Source organism: Myxine glutinosa, chromosome 8 (genome assembly GCF_964187855.1).
Source record: "Myxine glutinosa chromosome 8, kmMyxGlut1.1, whole genome shotgun sequence".
Classification (NCBI taxonomy): domain Eukaryota; kingdom Metazoa; phylum Chordata; class Myxini; order Myxiniformes; family Myxinidae; genus Myxine; species Myxine glutinosa.
The window spans coordinates 163,699,493-163,718,971 of record NC_136268.1 but is presented as its reverse complement, the minus strand read 5'-3'; the positions used below and the strand labels follow the sequence as shown (position 1 = coordinate 163,718,971).

Sequence of the window (19,479 nt, the reverse complement as noted above, 5' to 3'; positions counted from 1 at the left end):
CCCACCCACCCCGAACCACCCACCCCGACCCACCCCCACCCACCCCGACCCACCCACCCCGACCCACCCCGACCCACCCCCACCCACCCCGACCCACCCCCACCCACCCCCACCCACCCCGACCCACCCCGACCCACCCCCACCCACCCCGACCCACCCACCCCGACCCACCCCGACCCACCCCGACCCACCCCCACCCACCCAGACCCACCCACCCCGACCCACCCCGACCCACCCCCACCCACCCCGACCCCCTTCCACAAAAAGTTGCCATGGATAAATCAAATTGTCCATTTAATTAAGATCAACATTGCCGATCTTAATCAAAGCTCAAGTCAATTGGATAAAAATTGATTCTTTTTCAGATGAAGATTGATTTTAGAAAGTTGACCTTGAGTTGACCTTTGACCTTATTACCTCAAAAGTAATGGCATACCCATTTAAATGATGCAATATGCAGTTATTATTCAAATTTGAAGTCACTCAGAAGGAAAGGTAGAACGCCACTCAGTAGAGCGCATACTCCCGCCGTGGGTCAAGTTGGAATAGGACGATTTCACAAAAGTTTGAGGGAGTAGTTCAGTGACAACACAAGACAAGACAACACAAGACAGACACTGCACAGACATATATATATAGAATATATAGAAGATAATGTTTAAAAAAAACAAGGCAATTTCACTTACATTTTCGGATTCAGCGTTCAATTCTATATAAGTGAGTGTATTTTGAGGCATGTGTGACTTCAAATAAAATTGTAAGCCTTGAAAAACGTTCGTTTCATTCCTTAGGGATACAACATGTAAAACTGGCCCAAACGTCAAAACAAAACTCGCGCATTTTAAGTCGTACAAGCTGATGCGACCACTCATTCTTCTGGGAAGAATCCCGTGCACATGCTTGTCACACTTATAACTCACCTAAGTCGTTATAAGTTCATCAAATACTGACACCGCGATTGACATTCGCTGAGGTAAATGTTGATATCTCTTCTGAGGTAAAAATATAAAAAAATAGTTTTAAAGCATTATACGTATCAAACGATACATTTTATGAAACGGGGAAACCGAATACGGTACACACTTTGCTGGTTTTAAAATGATAGAATATGTCTTTATTAGAAAGAAAAAAAGAACCTTGAAGACGACGCTGCTAACAAAATACACCGCTCTAACGCATAACCACGAGTTTAAACTACATTTACAACAAATATGAAAACTATTTTCATATCACAATGTTAAATATAGAATATATAGAAGATAATGTTAAAAAAAAATGAGCCCTATCTTCCAATGGTAAAAAAATCCTTCAAAAAATTCCTGGAGCGGGAATAATATCCTGAGCTTCACCAAAAACGAATCAATTCTTCCTTATCCCAAGGGCAATCATCCCACCAACTTTCATCCAAATCCGTTCAGAACTTTTCCAGATATCTTGTTCACAAACACACGAACACACACACGCACACACGGACACGATCGAATGCATTACTCCCTGGTGGGAGTAATTATGATTTTTCAGATGAAAATTGATGATTTTAGAAGTTTGACATAGAGGAGACCTTTGACCCATGGCCTTAATACTTGGTTTCCCAATTCAGTGAGGCACTATGCAATTGCTTTTTAATTTCCAAGTCAATCGGATAAAAATTGATGATTTTGCAAGTGAAAAATGATGATTTTAGAAGTTTGACCTGGAGTTGACTTCACAATTCAGGAACCCAATATGCATATCCTCTTCAACTTTCAAGTCAATCAGATGAAAAATGATGATTTTAGAATTTTTTTACCTCAGGATGAACTTTGACCTCAAAATCAATAGGCTTCTCAGTTGTGACGACCGAAACAACTTGGTAAAGTTTCATGATAATCGTTTTGGAATTGTGACCTGGAGGCGATTGACAAATGGACAGAACAACAAGAAAGACATCATGCAGAGCAAGTTACTTGCGAAATCCCTGAAACAAATATGACCGGAAAATAATTGGTGGTTGGATTCAAAGACAATCTATGCAAATCCTCTTCAAATTTCAAGTCAATCAGTGGAAAATTGAGGATTTAGGAAATTTCACCCTAAATTGTTGACCTTTGGCCTATGTTGACCTTTTAGCTAAAGTTGACTTCAAAAATAATTTGTAATTGAATCCAGTGACCAAATATGCAAATCATCTTCAAATTTAAAGTAAATCGGATGAAAATTGAAAATTTTAGAAATCTGGCCTTTGTTGACCTTTTGGCCAATGTGGACCTCAAAAATTATTTAGTTTAATTCATTGACCCTTTTTACCTGACATGACCTATGATCTTTGACCCCAAAATTTAATCTGTTCATGTTTACATCATTATACGTACCTGTACGAAGTTTTAATTTAAATCCATTCAGCTGTGTACAAGTTATCACACTTTTATCTGACATGACCTCTGACCTTTGACCTCAGGACCCCAAATTATAATCAGTTAACCTTTACATTATTATAATACCTGTACCAAGTTTGAATTAGATCACTTTAGCTGTTCTTAAGTTATAGACACCGCTCTATTACAGACTTTGATCTTTGACCTCTTGACCCCAAAATCGAATCAGTTAATCGTTGCATCATTATACATACCTGTACTGTACTGTCTTTGCATCATTATACATACAAGTTTGAATTATATCACTTCAGCCATTCTCAAGAAACAAAATACTCAACACAAACGTGCAAATCAACACCAAACGCCAGCTGCCAAATACCTATCATGCAGACAGTCATTTGTAATTTTTATTGGCACTTATTTTATTGCCAATCACGCACACTATACTTTCCGAATGGAATCCCTCAAGGCTCAGTCCTCTCCCCCACATTCTTGATTCTGTTCATGCACGACATTCCACAACCGACTGAGAACATAGAAATAGCCACATATGCAGACGTTATAACCATCACCTCGACTCATAACAGCATAAACACCACCACAGCACAACTTCAAGCCTTCCTCAGCACCCTACAAACCTGGCTCACCATCAACACACATAAAGTCACCCCCTCAAAATCATCAGTCACTCTTCTAACAAATTACACCAAGGAACATCACGCTGCACCACACATTACACTGAACACCATCCCTATTCCACACACACACCAGACAAAAATACTCAGTGTCAATTTTAACACGGTGATATCATTCTCAGATCACATCACAAACATTAAAAAAAACAAAAACATGCACATCCAGACTGAGCACACTGAGGGCACTCACAGGCACCGACTTCGGACACCACAAAGAAACATCACCAACATACAAACAGTACATTAGGATCAGTCATCAACTATGACAGCTCATCTTTGGCCTCCAGCCTGTCAAACACACATCTCAACACCCTGCAGACCATACAAAACAAACCATTCACATCATCACAGGTTACACATTAACAACACCTATCAAACATTTATTCACTAATCCTTCGTGGTGCCTTCCAGATATATAGAGCTTGACACAGGTAAGTTTACCAAAAGTGAACTTCTTGGGCATATTAGTTGATAGTTATCAATGTTATCAATGCAGTTACAGTGGGTTCCTGCAACCCAGCAATAGGCACACTGTCTCCAGGACATCTTCCCTCTCTGCGACCTTGGATTGATGTTTCAAGCCAGGTAAGCAAACTGGTAGTGCTCTTCTCCCAGATTGAGCACTTGCCTGCAGGTTTGAATGATTACTCGGAATCACGGCTGTGCAGCTGATGCAATGCCCATGCAGGTTATGGCAGGAGTCTCTGGAGTTTGGACAGGATGTCAAGGATGACTTGTCTACTCTTCATGTAAAAGAGACAGTGGAATCTTCAACGATAACCAGATAATCCTTGCAGAGTGGACATCCAGCTTAACGTCAGTTATCCATAAAACATAGATCTGAGGGGTTATAAAACATCTCAAGATGGCTTGAGACTTCCGGTTCCTCGGGCGAGTGAGGCGTGCTTCGAGCTCTCCACGGCATCGAAGTTTGAGTGTTTTCCCATTCTTGTCTTTGTCAAATTTCCACTGGTTATTTTGCTGTGTACGTGTTATTGTGTGTTTCTAGTTGGTGTTGGTTTGTGGTTCGTGCAAACTTGTGTGTAGTTAATCGTTTTCTGAGTCGTACCTCGTGCGCGGCCTGGTGACTTGGGGCTTCCCTCCCCCCGTCGGTGTTTTGTCGGTTTGGGTTATTTCCTTCGCTGTATTGCTTGTTTCTTTTATTTTGTTTTCTCCCCCTCACCTCACCTCCCTAGACAAATAATTATATATTGATTCTTTCTCTCCTCCCGGACACGTGCTTGTTCGCTCTCCTCCTCGTCTCGGCTTGTGCCCCGCCCCCTGTATCTCGTTTTCTTCCGCCTCTGCTCCTTCTTTCTCAAATCCACGTTCTCGCTTGGAGACTTTTCCCGGATTGTTTTTTCATCGTTCTATTTGGATATTGTTGGAATATGTTTAAACCGCAGCCGTGATGCTGACATCCCCCCCCCCCCCCCCCCCCCAGAATTTACATGTTTTAAACGTTTCCCAGTGTGTACCCTGGTCAGAATAGGTACGCCGTATCCCTGCGTGTCGTAAGAGACGACTAAGAGGGTTGGCGTCAGGAAGGGCATCCGGCCATAAAAACATTGCCTCAAAAAGAGAACCATGACAATCACAAGTACATATGGGCAGGGTGCAGCCCGAAGTGGAGATCGGTTTCTGAGGTTTGGGACATGGAATGTGGGGACAATGACAGGGAGATCAGGAGAAGTGGTGGAAGTATTGGTCAGAAGAAGAGTGGACATATGTTGTGTGCAAGAGACGAGATGGAAGGGAAGTGGTGTGAGAATGGTGAAGGGTAGGCAGGGACAGAAATACAAGTTTGTGTGGCAAGGGTGCCCGGAGGGCGTGAATGGTGTTGGTGTCCTGTTTTCTGAGGAGTTTGTAGACAGTGTGGTGAGTGTGACGAGAGTGAGTGATAGGTTGATGATGGTGAAAATGATGATTGGAAAGCTCTTGGTGAACATCATCTCGGGATATGCTCCGCAGGTTGGTCGAAGCGATGAAGAGAAGGACAAGTTCTGGTGTGCGATAGAGAAGCTGATGGAAAACGTGAAAGATGAGGAAGTTGTTGTGGTGGGAGGAGACCTGAATGGACATGTGGGAAGGAGTATGGATGGTTTTGAGGGAGTTCATGGGGGTTACGGATATGGTGTGAGAAATGGAGAAGGTGAAAGGATTTTGGAGTTTGCTGATGGAGCTTATTTGTTGATTTGTAATACTCAGTTCCAGAAAGAGGACAATAAGCTTGTTACATACACGTCAGGTGGGTCGACGACAACCGTTGACTACCTGATGGTGCGTCGGCGAGATAGGGGGCACCTCCGGGACACAAAGGTGATCCCGGGGGAGGAGGCTGTTTCACAGCACCACTTGGTTGTCTGCGACATAAGGGTGAAAGGTGCGAGGAGAGCTCGGCGGGTGAAGTACCAACCGAGAATGAAGGTGTGGAGGTTGAAAGAGGTGACAGTAAGGGAGGCATTAAAAGAGAGGCTGAGTAGGGTAGAGGATGATGTGGTTGAGCTTGAAAGTGGTTGGATGTCAATGAAAGCTAGTCTGTTGGGAGCCGTTGGTGAGGTATGTGGATGGACAAAAGGACCACCGAGGCACTCGGAAACATGGTGGTGGGATGTTGAGGTTGGAAAGAGGATTGACGAGAAGAGGAAGAAGTTCAAAGAGTGGCAGAAGGCGAAGGGTACGGGAGCAGAAACAGCAGAGCATGAAAGTTATAAGGCAGTCAGGAAGGCTGCAAAGAAAGAGGTAGCAAAGGCGCAGGAGGCATGTAGGAAAATGTTCGGAGAACGCTTGGATTCGGAAGAGGGTCAGAAAGCAGTATTCAGGATTGCAAAGCAGATAGCGAAAGAGAGGTGTGATGTGATGGGGGTGAGTTGCTTGTAGGATGAAGTGGGACAAATCGTTGTCGACCCAGATGGAATTAAAGGAAGATGGAAAAGATATATGGAAATGCTGTTGAATACAGAGAATGAATGGGATGGCAACATAGAGAGTAACCCAGTTTTAGGACCGGCAGAGAAGATAACTGAGAAGGAAGTTGAGGAAGCGATAAAAGCAATGAAGAGTGGAAAAGCGGGAGGGCCGACGGGAGTTGTGGGAGATATGTTGAAGGCAGCAGGAAGTTGGGGTGTGAAGAGAATGACAGAGATCTGTAACCTGGTGGTGAAAGAAGGCCGCATTCCAGTGGATTGGGAACTGAGTACCCTCGTCCCTCTATACAAGGGGAAAGGTGACCCTCTGGAGTGTGGCTCGTACCGAGCGATAAAGTTATTGGAGCATGGAATGAAGGTATTGGAAAGGGTGTTGGAGAGGAGGATAAGGAAGAAAGTGAAGATCGACGAAATGCAGTTTGGATTTATGCCAGGAAGAGGAACGACAGATGTGCTTTTCATTGTGAGGCAGTTGCAGGAGAAGTCCATGGATAAGAGGAAGAAGTTGTTTTTTGGGTTTGTTGATCTGGAGAAAGCATTCGATATGGTTCCACGCAAAGTATTGACATGGGCATTGAGGAAGTTAGGAGTGGAGGAATGGTTGATCAGAGTAGTGATGGCAATGTACAAAAGAGCACGCACAGCTGTAAGGACGAAGGACGGGAACAGTGGTGAGTTTGAGGTGAAGGTGGGAGTGCATCAGGGGTCGGTACTAAGTCCACTACTATTTGTAGCTGTGATGGAGGTGCTGGCTCAGACCGTAAAGGAGGGTTTACCGTGGGAGTTGTTGTATGCAGATGATCTGGTGTTGATTGCGGAAAGTATGGATGGACTGAAGGAAAAGATGAACAAGTGGAAGGAATGTATGGAGACAAAAGGTCTGAAGGTGAATATCGGAAAGACAAAGGTGATGGCAAGTGGTAAAGCATGTGGTGAGGTGGAAAGAACTGGGAAGTGGCCGTGTGCTGTGTGCAGGAAGGGTGTCGGAGTGAACTCCATTCAATGTACAATGTGTGCTGAGTGGGTTCATCAAAAATGTAGTGGTCTGAGAGGGTCATTAACCAGTGTGGCAGCTACATTCAAATGTAAGGTGTGCACAGAGGGAGCTGCAGATGGAGGAAATGTTGAGTTGGATCTTGGAGACGGCGTGAAGCTGGAAGGTGTGAAAACATTTTGCTACCTCGGAGACATGCTGAATGGAGAAGGTGGATCAGACTCGGCAACGGTTGCTCGAGTGAGATGTGCATGGAAGAAGTTTCGGGAACTGAGTGGCGTGCTGATGAGGAGGAGAGTGTCGCTGAAGCTGAAGGGAAAGGTGTATGCTGCATGTGTGAGAAGTGTTATGATTTATGGGAGCGAGACATGGGTAATGAACGTCGAGCAGCAACGAAGGCTGGAAAGGGTGGAAATGCGAATGGTTCGATGGATGTGCGGAGTATCGTTGAGAGAGAGGAAGACAAATGATGAATTGCGAAAGATGATGGGAATATTGCCTGTGATTAATGCTGTGAAGAGGAACAGGTTGAGATGGTTTGGTCATGTATTGAGGAAGGATGAAAGTGACTGGTTGAGAAGAGTGATGGAAGTTAATGTAGAAGGAAGTAGAGGACGGGGAAGACCGAGAAAGACTTGGCTAAAGATGGTGGAAGAAGAAATGCGGGCAAGGGGGTTAACAAGGAGAGATGCAGAAAATAGGGCAAAATGGAGAAGATTGTCATGGGGACCGCAAGGCTAACCCCCGCTCTAGCAGGGAACATGGCCTTAAAATGCATGTTGTTGTTGTTGTGTTGTTGAGGGGTTATAGTTGGTCTGAGAATCTAACCAAGACAAGATGGCTGAATACGGGACTTTCAAAATGACATATGAAAGCTTGTGAGGCCTTTTGCACATGTGCTGTGTGTGTTTTCAGTGACTCGCTTCTGCTAGCACAGGCACTTTTAACCCGCCATTAATAGGGAGAAATGTGTGATTCAAATAGTCTTTTTAACATACGTTTCAGAATTTAAACGAAAGAGTGGGAATTAAAAAATGGTTATTTAACCATAATTATTGTATCCTCAATGAAAATCGACTTGAGGAAATGTAGGAAATACGAGATACAGTCACGTGAAAAAGTACGTACACCCCATGTAAAGTTTTGACTTTTTCAACACATTTCAACATACAGCTATTTGATCTTCATTTCAACAATATTGATAGATAAAGGTGATATAATACAACAAATATCATGAAACATTTACATTTTGTAGTCCATTGTATAATTTAAATAAACATAAATGCAAATTTCTCATGTGGAAAAAGTAAGTACACCCCTACATTTATCACTACTTCAAATACCTAAAATTAGAATCAGGTGCACCAGCTCAGGTGCAAATGATTAGAACATCGTTAGAGAGGATCTTGGAGGAACCTGTCTTATTTAAACCTCAGACATTTCGTTTGGTTTGCTCTTTGTTGTTGAAGTGTGCGGCGTCACCATGCCTAGATCAAAAGAGCTCTCTGAGGCCTTCAGAAAGAAGGTCATAGATGCCTACGAGTCTGCGAAGGGATTTAAAAAGATATCCAAACAATTTGAAATCAATCATTCGACTGTCTGGAAGATCATCTACAAGTGGAGAAGATTCCAAACAACTGCCGACTTGTTCAGGCCAGGCCGCCCCAGCAAGTTCAGCCCGAGAGCAGACCGCAAGATGCTGAAAGAAGTCTCTAAGAACCACAGAATGTCATCATGGGACCTACAGGTAGCTCTTGCCACTGTTGATGTCAAAGTGCACGAGTCTACCATTAGAAAGAGGCTGCACAAATTTGATCTACATGGGAGGTGTGCCAGGAGGAAGCCTTTGCTGTCCAGAAAGTAGATGTAGAACAAGAACAAGAAACAAGAAACAAGAAACAAGAAAGAATATGTTGAAAAAGTCAAAACTTTACATGGGGTGTACTTACTTTTTCACGTGACTGTATATTAGGGTGGTCCAAAAAACATCGATCTCTCCGATTTTGATGCTCTACTGGATTATTGTTAGAAATGGTCTAAAACATTCACCCACCAAATATTTTCGCTCAATTCCATCTAGAAACTCATACACACTTCAATTGAAATATGGCGTTTTCCACCAAATTTGGCTAAATAAGAACAATCCAATAGCAACCTAGGTGGAAAAAGTACATGCACTATTGTACTAAGCCATTTTGTGGTTCATGACATTTTGCATGCGCTTGCGCCTGTGAGTGTGAAATCATCATGGTCGAAACATGTTTGACAATGCTTGAAACATGTTTGAAACATGTTCATACATGTCTGACTCATGTTTCGACCATGAGGACTTCACAGGGGTATGTACCATCAATGACATTATTTAGGAAAAAAATATTTCTAAAGTCTTTGTAAGCCTCTCAACATGGACGATTTTCATTAAAATTGAACAAAATGACAAATTTATATGTTGAGTGTGTATGAGTTTATAGATGACTCAGATTCAAAATATTTTTGGGTGAATGATTTAGACCATTTCTAACAATAATCCAATAGAGCATCAAAATCCAGATAAAAAAGTGATTTTTTTGCATTTTTGGACCACCCTACTGTATATCCATGGATGTGATGTGTCAAGTTCCTAACATTTCCTGTTAATACAAGCGAGTGGCGGCACGCGCACACACACACACACACACACACACACACACACACACACACACACACAAACACACGCACACACACACGCAAACACACACACACACACACACACACACGGCTCCGATGAACAGTGGGAAACTCCGCATGCCAGAAGTGAAGGTATTGTTATGATTATAGGGGGTAGGCAATACCTTAGTCCAGGTGGAATTGTATCAGTAGTGTGTTCCGACGGTTGTGTGCGTGCATGTAAGTTGTGTGTGTGTGTAGGTTGTCTGCTATTTCCACACGTGGGTGGATTTCAGGAGATGGATCAGCGAGCTACTATGTCTCATAGATGCCACCATAGCGTGTGTGTGTCTGTGTGTGTGTGTGTGTGTGTATTTTTACGGATTCGTCACTTCCGGTGTTGTGGTTTTCATCCACTTGAAACACTTCTGAATCTATGTATTATTATTATCATTGTTTGAGTGAAATGGCCATTAGTATGATCAAAATGTAAAAGGGTTAACTTTAAATGAATCCAGAAACCAGATCGGGAACCGGAAGACGAAGAAGAGGAAGAAGGAGGGCGTGGCAAGTGAAGTCGGACAAGAAGCAAGTAGCTTCTAGCTCCGTAGCGAGTGTTGTCAAACGAAAGTCGCGAGTGACCTTTGAGTTTCCTTGAAAGGAGTTCCCGCGATAGGTGTTATCGCTGGGGGATTGAAAAACCTGCGTGGTCAGGTTTGGACGTTGCGATTCCGATGAATCATCGCCGGGTCGTGTCGACTCCAGTAAGAGCCGTCGGCCATTTTGACACTCGCGCTTTGCTCATCAAACGGTCTTGGCTACGCGTCAGTTTTTCACCATCCTGTCATCTGTCGGGGATGTGTGTGCGCCATGCTGAGTTTGATGTTTAAGTGGCGGTTCGCCAACTGATCCGGGGCCGTTCACATCTGGAGGGCACCTTTGGGATTTCCCTTTCCGCCGCGAGTTTGCCTTTTGGTTTTGGACCACGTGACTTTTTTTCGACCGCCTACGCCTGAGAGCTGCTTCGGCGGTGCGACTGCCCTTGCCATCCGCACGGGAGTCAACTTCGTCTTGAGGACGGGAATATAGAGACATTGGGGAAGGTTTTTCCACTCACTGGGAACACTGTGAGTTATCCTATGCTAGTTGATGGTACCATCATAAGATGTAATGAGTGTACTTTTGATTGCTATTTGTTGTACCGTTATTCTTGTGTGATTTTTAATACAATATTTGTTTGTTGATAATAATCATTGGTGTGGTTTCACTATTGATTTCTGACACAGAATAATATATTTTTCTGCCGTGGCTCCTCTCGAGGCTCGGAGGTATATCGTGACCAGGGCGTCGGGGAGGAACACGTAACAGTGTGTGTGTGTGTGTGTGTGTGTGTGTGTGTGTGTTTGTATGTGTGTGTTTGTATGTGTGTGTACGTATGTGTGTGTCTGTGTGTGTGTGTGTATATGTGTGTGTGTATGTGTGTGTCTGTCTGTGTGTGTGTGTGTCTATGTGTGTGTGTGTGTCCCTTCACTCTCCCCCCCCCCCCTCTCTCTCTTTATCTTTCTCTCCAACCCTCTCTTTCCCTCACCCCACATCTCTCCCCCACCCTTCTCTGTCTCTCTTTCTTTCTCTCTCTCTCCACCCTTCTCTCTTTCTCCCTCCCATTCCCCGACCCTTCCAAAAGATTAACTGATTCGATTTCAGCATGAAGGGGTCAACGGTCAGAGTCTAATAGGTTTTTGTTACTGTGACAACTTAACAACGGCTGAAAGAAACCAAGTCAAACTTGGTACAAGTATTATAATGATGTAAAGATAAACGTATTAGATTATGGGGTCGAAAGGTCAAAGGTCCCGTCCCTTTTCTATCAACCGATTGCTCTGAAACCCAAAACAGCCCTTCAACTCAATATTCCTCAAGATCACACAATATTATATTTTTGTTTTCAGATTTTTTGAAATCAGATCATGGGGGCTCTCGGGGAGGGGGGGGGGGTTACCCCCTGAAACTCTGGGTCAATACTTGTCCCTTATTTCCAAGATGATTGCTCTGAAACTCTATAAATCCCTGCTTTACTCGATGGCCTGCACAATCGCTCATGCTTCGATTTCCGATTTCGGGTCATGGGGGCTTCCGGGAGTGAGAAGGGGGTGGTGGGGAGGGGCGGGGGGGGGGGGTGGTTACCCCATGAAACTTCAGACACCTACTCGGCAATTATTTACCAAGCAAGGAGGGGTGAGTGGGGAGCTCCCCCAAATCACCAGAAGTCTGAACTACAACCTTAAAAGATGACCGTCAGCCCGCTCGGAGCTACTTTTTACATGTATTTATTCACTGGTTTATGGAGCTGCAGTACCATTTATAAAAGAAACACCTCAGCAGATTGTAAAATGAAAATGTTTCAAGAGATTAATAGGGGAGGAATGGTGGGGTTACTTACCACAAGGTTCTTGACAATTTGCTTGCAAGGAATATTTTTTCCCCTGATTTTCTCATAAATGAAAGATTCATCGTGATGTCAAAGTGCAATGGCTATCAACATAATTGCTTTGCATACATTAAGATTGAAGGATGAAAAAAGATTCATATGTATCTGTGTCAAGCAACTCGTGTAGAAATGTGTTTTTTTTTTTTGTCTTTTTAGCTCAATAAGCATTTTCAATCATATTTAGGACAATGGCAGTTAAGGGTTTTTAACTCTGCCAATGAAGGTGGATGGAGGTTATGTTTTCACCCCTGTATCTGCCTGTCTGTCTATCTATCTCTTTGTCTGTCTTTCTGTGAACAGGATATCTCAAAACATTGGCAAAGGATTTGGACAAAATTTGTGGGAGAGGTTGGGTATGTGACACACAAATGAAATGCTTATATTTTGGGGAAGATCCACATCCAAATCGGGATGAAACCACCTCTAGAGGCTATTTTTCCCCACAGAGCAGGGGTTGGCCTTTTTTGGGCAATGTGATACCCTTTTTGAAGCAAAGTTTTATGGCCGGATGCCCTTCCTGCCGCCAACCATGTTGGTCGCCTCTTGCGACACACATGGAATTACCAGTGAGCTGGTACTCAATTTGCCAACCTGGTAAGGACGACAGGCTGAGTCAACCCCCCTGGCGTTAATTCAGCGATCGACCGGGATTCGAACCCAGGATCGTAGGATCCCAGGCCGGCACCCTAACTGCTAAGCCAACGAACCCAGGATCCTAGGATCCCAAGCCGGCACCCGAACCACTAAGCCAACAAACCCAGTATCCTAGTATCCCAAGCTCGCACCCTAACCACTAAGCCAACGAACCCAGGATCCTAGGATCCCAAGCCGGCACCCTAACTGCTCAGCCAAGAAACACAAGATCCTGGGATCCCAAGCCAGCACCATAACCGCGAAGCCAACGAACCTAGGATCCCAAGCTCGCACCCTAACCACTAAGCCAATGAACCCAGGATCCTAGGATCCCAAGCCGGCACCCTAACCGCTAAGCCAACAAACCCAGGATCCTAGGATCCCAAGCCGGCACGCTAACCGCTAAGCCAACAAACCCAGGACCCTCAGATCCCAAGCCGGCACCATAACCGCTAAGCCAACGAACCCAGGATCCTAGGACCCCAAGCTCGCACCCTAACCACTAAGTCAACGAACCCAGGATCCTAGGATCCCAAGCCGGCACCCTAACCGCTAAGCCAACAAACCTAGGATCCTAGGATCCCAAGCCGGCACCATAACCGCTAAGCCAACGAACCCAGGATCCTAGGATCCCAAGCCGGCACCATAACCGCTAAGCCAACAAACCCAGGATCCTCAGATCCCAAGCCGGCACCATAACCACTAAGCCAACAAACCCAGGATTCTCAGATCCCAAGCCGGCACCATAACCGCTAAGCCAACAAACCCAGGATCCTCAGATCCCAAGCTGGCACCATAACCGCTAAGCCAACAAACCTAGGATCCTCAGATCCCAAGCCGGCACCATAACCACTAAGCCAACAAACCCAGGATTCTCAGATCCCAAGCCGGCACCATAACCGCTAAGCCAACAAACCCAGGATCCTCAGATCCCAAGCTGGCACCATAACCGCTAAGCCAACGAACCCAGGATCCTCAGATCCCAAGCCGGCACCATAACCGCTAAGCCAACACCAGGCTCCGGATCTGGATGTAAGAATTATTTAAGTGATTCTTCACCTTTGAGAGATAGGGTCAACAACAATATATCGCATAATATTTCAAAAATTGTGGACAGATGATGACAACACTTGGTGGATGAGTTGGTTAAGTGACAAGAACAGGCAGACTAGATTTTTGTTGAGGTGCGGATCCAGATTCGGCTCATCAATGGGATAGAAAAGGTAAACTGCTTAGCCCGGGATGTACGCACTCTACCAAGTGCCGTTCTCTAGTTTCTGGCTTTGGTAAACATATCAGCATACTTTATGTTGGATTCCTAAATCTTCTTCTGCTGCTGTGCAGATACACACTTTGGGTTGTGCATCATTGTTTGATGAGCATGAAATGAGATGTACAGTGAGTGCTCCATTCTGCCAGGGGATCAATTTGAGGTTGGTAATGCCGAGAGACACAGTGGAGCTTACTTGCTGAATGACTCGATTCAAACAGTAAGGTACAGACGAGATGAGCAACTGCCAGAAACAGGGCAGTCCTTGGAATATATCAACGAAAGAAGGAATGAAGATTCGGTGAAATGAATCAGGATGTTGGAATGCGCATTAGAGTGACGGGATGGAAAAGCACCTGAAAAAGGTGACAAGGACGATATTGTGTGCATTATGTGGAGGTGACATTAATAATGCACAATGCATGCTGTGTAGGAAGTATTACAAGCGACGTTGTCAAATATTGCATGCGCTTCTTAGCAGTGAAACAGCGTGACCTTACGAGAGCACAATGCCTTGCGGAGCACGTGACGAGCGCCATATTGCTCGTGGTGGATTTGGCACCTTCAAAACGACAATGCTGAACGTCGCCATTTTATCCGGCAGCAAAAGCACACGAGTTGTGTTCAAATTCCACATTGCTGGGGGATGTCTTGCTGTGCTGAAATTGTTTTTAATTTACTGTTTTTGGGAAGAGGGAAATTGTTGAAGTTTAAACCACACCATTGTTTTTAAGGTTATTCTCCTCTATCCTTAGAACTTTCCCCCATAACTATTCCTTTAAATAAGACGATGTACGTTTTCCATCTGAGTTAGAGATTAAACAATGTTATTTAACTGCTGTGAAGATATGATACACACTAAACCCATGATGAACCACCATTTTCTGTTTTGCCGGAATTTATATATTTTTGCTGAACCAAGACAAGGTATTCTGTTTAGAGGTAATTTACACTCAATGGACATACATAAAAGTAATGAGATTTCCATCCCTAACCCACCCCCTTTAAAATTATACCCTCCTTTTTACCCTACGCTCGCGAAGCGAAAATCGAGGTTAAGCATTCATGTGCATACGTGTGCCGTACGTGTCTGCATTTTAAAAATTCATTTTCTCCGCAACCGTTTGTCCGATTGACATGAAATTTTCACCATAGGAGCGGCTCCTCCATTCGAATATTCTAATGATTATTATGACGTCATAGGTCACGTGGTACAGGCGGAATATTGGAAAAACTTCGCACCTCTATATCTCTGGAACCACTCCATGGAAAAAATTGAGACCTGGCTCATTGTCAACTACTCCCCATGGGGAATAAGATATGTTAATAATGATGTCATCGGTACCTTCGTTATGACGTCATACTCCGACAAGTACAACACTTATCCGATCATTCTTTTTTAAATCTCAGCAACTGTTGGTCTGATGGACACGAAATTTTCACCATAGGAGCGCCTCCTCCTTTCGAATATTGTAATGATAATCATGACGTCATAGGTCATGTGGTACAGGCACCGTCTTGGAAAAACCAAAAAACGTTGCACCCCTATATCTCCAAAACCGCTGCTTGGAAAAATTTGAAACGTGGCTCATTGTAAATAACTCCATATGGGGAATAGGTGTTGTTAACGACGCTTAGTCTGATCAGTTTGAAATGTATTGAGCGTGATCTCTGCAACAATTGTATTAGAGAATATAAATTTATGATGTCATCGCTCACGTGGTCTGGTAGCCATATTGGATCAAAGAAAAAAAATGTTCAAAAACAGAAGGGTTGGCTCACAACAAGTTGACTGTGCAGGGTAAGTATTCTATGAATACCATCCAGTTAGTTCTGTGTTACCCTTCCTTTTCCACTCTTCGCAGCATCACTGACTTCTGCTCTACTTGTTTGCTATCATTTCTTCCTTCCTTCCTTCCTTTCCTCAATTATAACGCCAAAACACACTCCCCTCCAACCCACGACATCAACATTGTTTGTGAAAAGTACGTTGCCAAATCTTAACCCAAATCCTACGTCCCACCTCGCACCATCTCGGAAGCCATCTAAAACGAGGCCTGCTGCACCAATGGAATCTCACGACAGGAGGTGGATTTCCAAGGACGGTCATTCTATCACCAGGTGGTAAGTTGGGGAGCTCTCATTTCATACAAGCTAATATCCAGACTTGCTCCTCGCACCATTACAACCTCTGCCCTCACCTATGACTACCACAAGTCACAAGGATTCCTCCAAAAAACCCACCGGCTCATCCTTGCCAAGTACAAGTTGGTCTCCCACTTGCATTCGTACGTCTCCTTATTCTCCCAATTGTGGAATGAACTCCCTGTGTACAATGCCAACCCCTCCTCAAGTCAATCTATCAAATGCTCGACCCACAACTACCTCACGTGCTCACCATTCTCATCGTTCATCTCTCCCACATATCCTGATTCTTTCCCATTCTGCTCCTCTTTGGGACATATTGTATGAAAATATAAATTGTGCCTCATGCTGGAAAAAAACCCAAAGGGAAACATAACCAGTGGACATATCTTGTACTTCTGTTACATCACCGTTTGTTTGCTTCAAACAAGTGATACAAATATTCAAACAAGGGCAATCAATCTTGATTTCTTGATTGCCTACATTTTCTAATTACCCTCGCCTGAGGAGAGGGTATTTAGTAGGGTCAATATACGAAAAAAACTCACCTAACCCCCAAAAGATTGATACAAAAGGTTTTTCAATGGATTCTGGTACCATTGGGCATGCTAAATAACATACTAAAAATCTAGTAACATCTGACTTCCGGAAAGGGGTCATTTTCAAGATGGCGTCCAAGATGGCCACCGGGAGCTTAAAATGGCCATATCTCAATTATTATTCAACCTAGAAAGGTGGTTTTGGTGTCTAACCCTAGGTTTTACGGCCCAAGGAATCCAATTGAATCAATAAAATTACCATCAGTTAATTATTTATTGACAAGTCCAAGATGGCATCCCAAGGTGACATCCTGGTCCACTAAAATGGCTCTGTCGAATAGTAGTCAACCTCGAGAGATATTTTCAGTGTGTATACCTAGGTTTAAGGCACCCAGGAAATCATCAAAATTACTTAAATAAGCACAAAGTAATCAGGTAATCCAGTAAGCCAGGTTTACCAGCCCATTAGGCATTTGTTGTCTTATACAGTTAGTCGCTATTCATCGTCATCCTCCGACTCCTCTGGAAGAAACTTGTTATGTGGATTGTCACATTCCTCAAGTTGGCACGGTCCACAGGCAGTAGTACATGGTAGTCCATATCATCTACAAGAGCAGCGGAGTGTCTTGCAGGCAGTGGAGCAGTTACAATGAATGGCCTTCAAGAGACTGTCTGGAGCAGCGTTCATTCTTGACATAAGTGGGACAAACTGATTATCCTACAGGCTCCACCCCCATTTCATGGCATCCATACCCTCTTCTTTTCCCATCCACACCATGATCTGGTAGTACGCTCTACGACAGTGAAGTTTGGTAGCAGATTCAGTTGGGGGCAGACGTTCGGGTGTTACAAAAGACGAAGCAGAGACAACCTTCTTGCTGAAGGTGTTATATCTCATTGTTGCAAGGGAATCTTTGCACTTGCCACCAAAGAGGATAGCCATTACTCGGCATCCAAGGTCATCGATCACCTCTGTGGTCTGGTTTGGGATGGTGAATGTGTTGGCACAAGACCGAAGGACAGGGTCTCCTTTTACAAGCTTCTGGAAAGCAGTCTTTTTGCCAACACCAAAAATCCGAGAAGTCGTGTCACAACCAGTCATGGCATGGATGAATATCAACTGAGTACACATGTCATGTCCGAGGATTTCTTTTAGACGGTTGATGTCATACACTTTAAAACTGCCATCAGCTTTGGACTTGTCTGATCTGAAATAAAGGCTCTTACTGTCTCCCTGCGCATAGTAAAGGAGTAAGACAAGGAGATCAGTATCTTCTCCAATCAGTGTAGTGGTGTGTAGAAGAGATGCCTCCACTGCAGCCTTTACTATATCTACATCAGCATCTCCAGGTGCATTGACCACAGTGCAATACCATTCTCTCAGTTCATCACTTATCATCCCGATCAGTCTCTGTTTATTGATATATCTTGACAGGACCTCCTCCTTCTTGCCTGAGAACTTTGTCTCAGCAGTGAAGCTGACAATGGGATGAATATTGTGTCCTCTTCTCTGATGCTGAGTCCTCTGAAAATATCTCTCTCGGTTGACTACTATGCGACAGAGCCATTTTAGTGGATCAGGATGTCACCTTGGGATGCCATCTTGGACTTGTCAATAAATAATTAACTGATGGTAATTTTATTGATTCAATTGGATTCCTTGGGCCCTAAAACCTAGGGTTAGACACCAAAACCACCTTTCTAGGTTGAATAATAATTGAGATATGGCCATTTAAAGCTCCCGGCAGCCATCTTGGACGCCATCTTGAAAATGTCCCCTTTCCGGAAGTCAGATGTTACTAGATTTTTAGTATGTTAATTAGCATGCCCAATGGTACCAGAATACATTGAAAAACCTTTTGTATCAATTGTTTTGGGGTTCAACCATATGTTGACCCCTCTAATTGCATTTGAGTCCGTTTGTTAGGGGCCGGAATAGATTCCGGCAAGTATGTAGGTTGGTTGGTTTGTCTGTCTGTCTGTCTGTCTGTTTCTTTTCCGGCAAGTTTGTTAGTTGGTTGGTTTGTCTGTTTGTCTGTTTGTGCGCAGTACTACGTTTACACCGTTGCACAAAGAATCGCCAAACTTTACACACATATATGTCTTGCCCTGGAATAGACTGTGCCCAATTTTTAACTCTCTCAGACTCTTGGAGACGACGGCAGGGATTTTCAAAGCTGCACACGTTCTCCACATTTTCAAAGTTGTCATTGTTCACAATTGTATTTTGTCGAAACTGTATTTATCTTTCGGTGTGTGAACCTATAGTGTGTCCCTTGGAAGTTTCTCGGTGTTAAGCTTTCATAAATTAATAGTTTCTGTTTGCCGCGCATGTTGCGGCCTTGCCTCAGGCTTCCCCTGTCCCCCGTCGAAGTTTGTTTCTTCCTTCGCTGTTTTTGCTAGGTTTTTAGATTTCCCTTTCTCCCCCAAACTTCCCCGTACATCGACTCTTTGTCTAACGTTTTAACGCCCCCACCCCCCAAAAACAAAAAAACAAAAAAAACATTTAATTCCCATTCTACACGTGTGCTGTTGTCCCCATCGTGTGCTCCTGTCCACGTGCAGTCTCGCCCCACCCCCATTATCTCCTTGCCTTCCACCTTTTGCCCTGTTCACATGACTCGTGGTTGTCCCTCAAGGCTCCCTCTCCCTGTTGGTATTTTTGTGAATATTAGATTGTTCTTCACGGTTCTGTTTAAATATGTTTAAACTTTCCCCTGCAGTGTTTTATTCAGTGGTATATTACAACACGCTGTTTTTCTTCCGATTTAAAAGGCTTTTTTCAATT

At 43.9% G+C, this 19,479-nt stretch overlaps 1 protein-coding gene across 1 annotated transcript in view; it reads right to left on the bottom strand.

The window, feature by feature from the left end:
* The window catches only part of LOC137433231 (glutamate receptor ionotropic, delta-1), an 889,585-nt gene that overhangs the window by 356,104 nt on the left and 514,002 nt on the right, over positions 1-19,479 (bottom strand). The gene's annotated exons all lie outside the window — the stretch shown is intronic.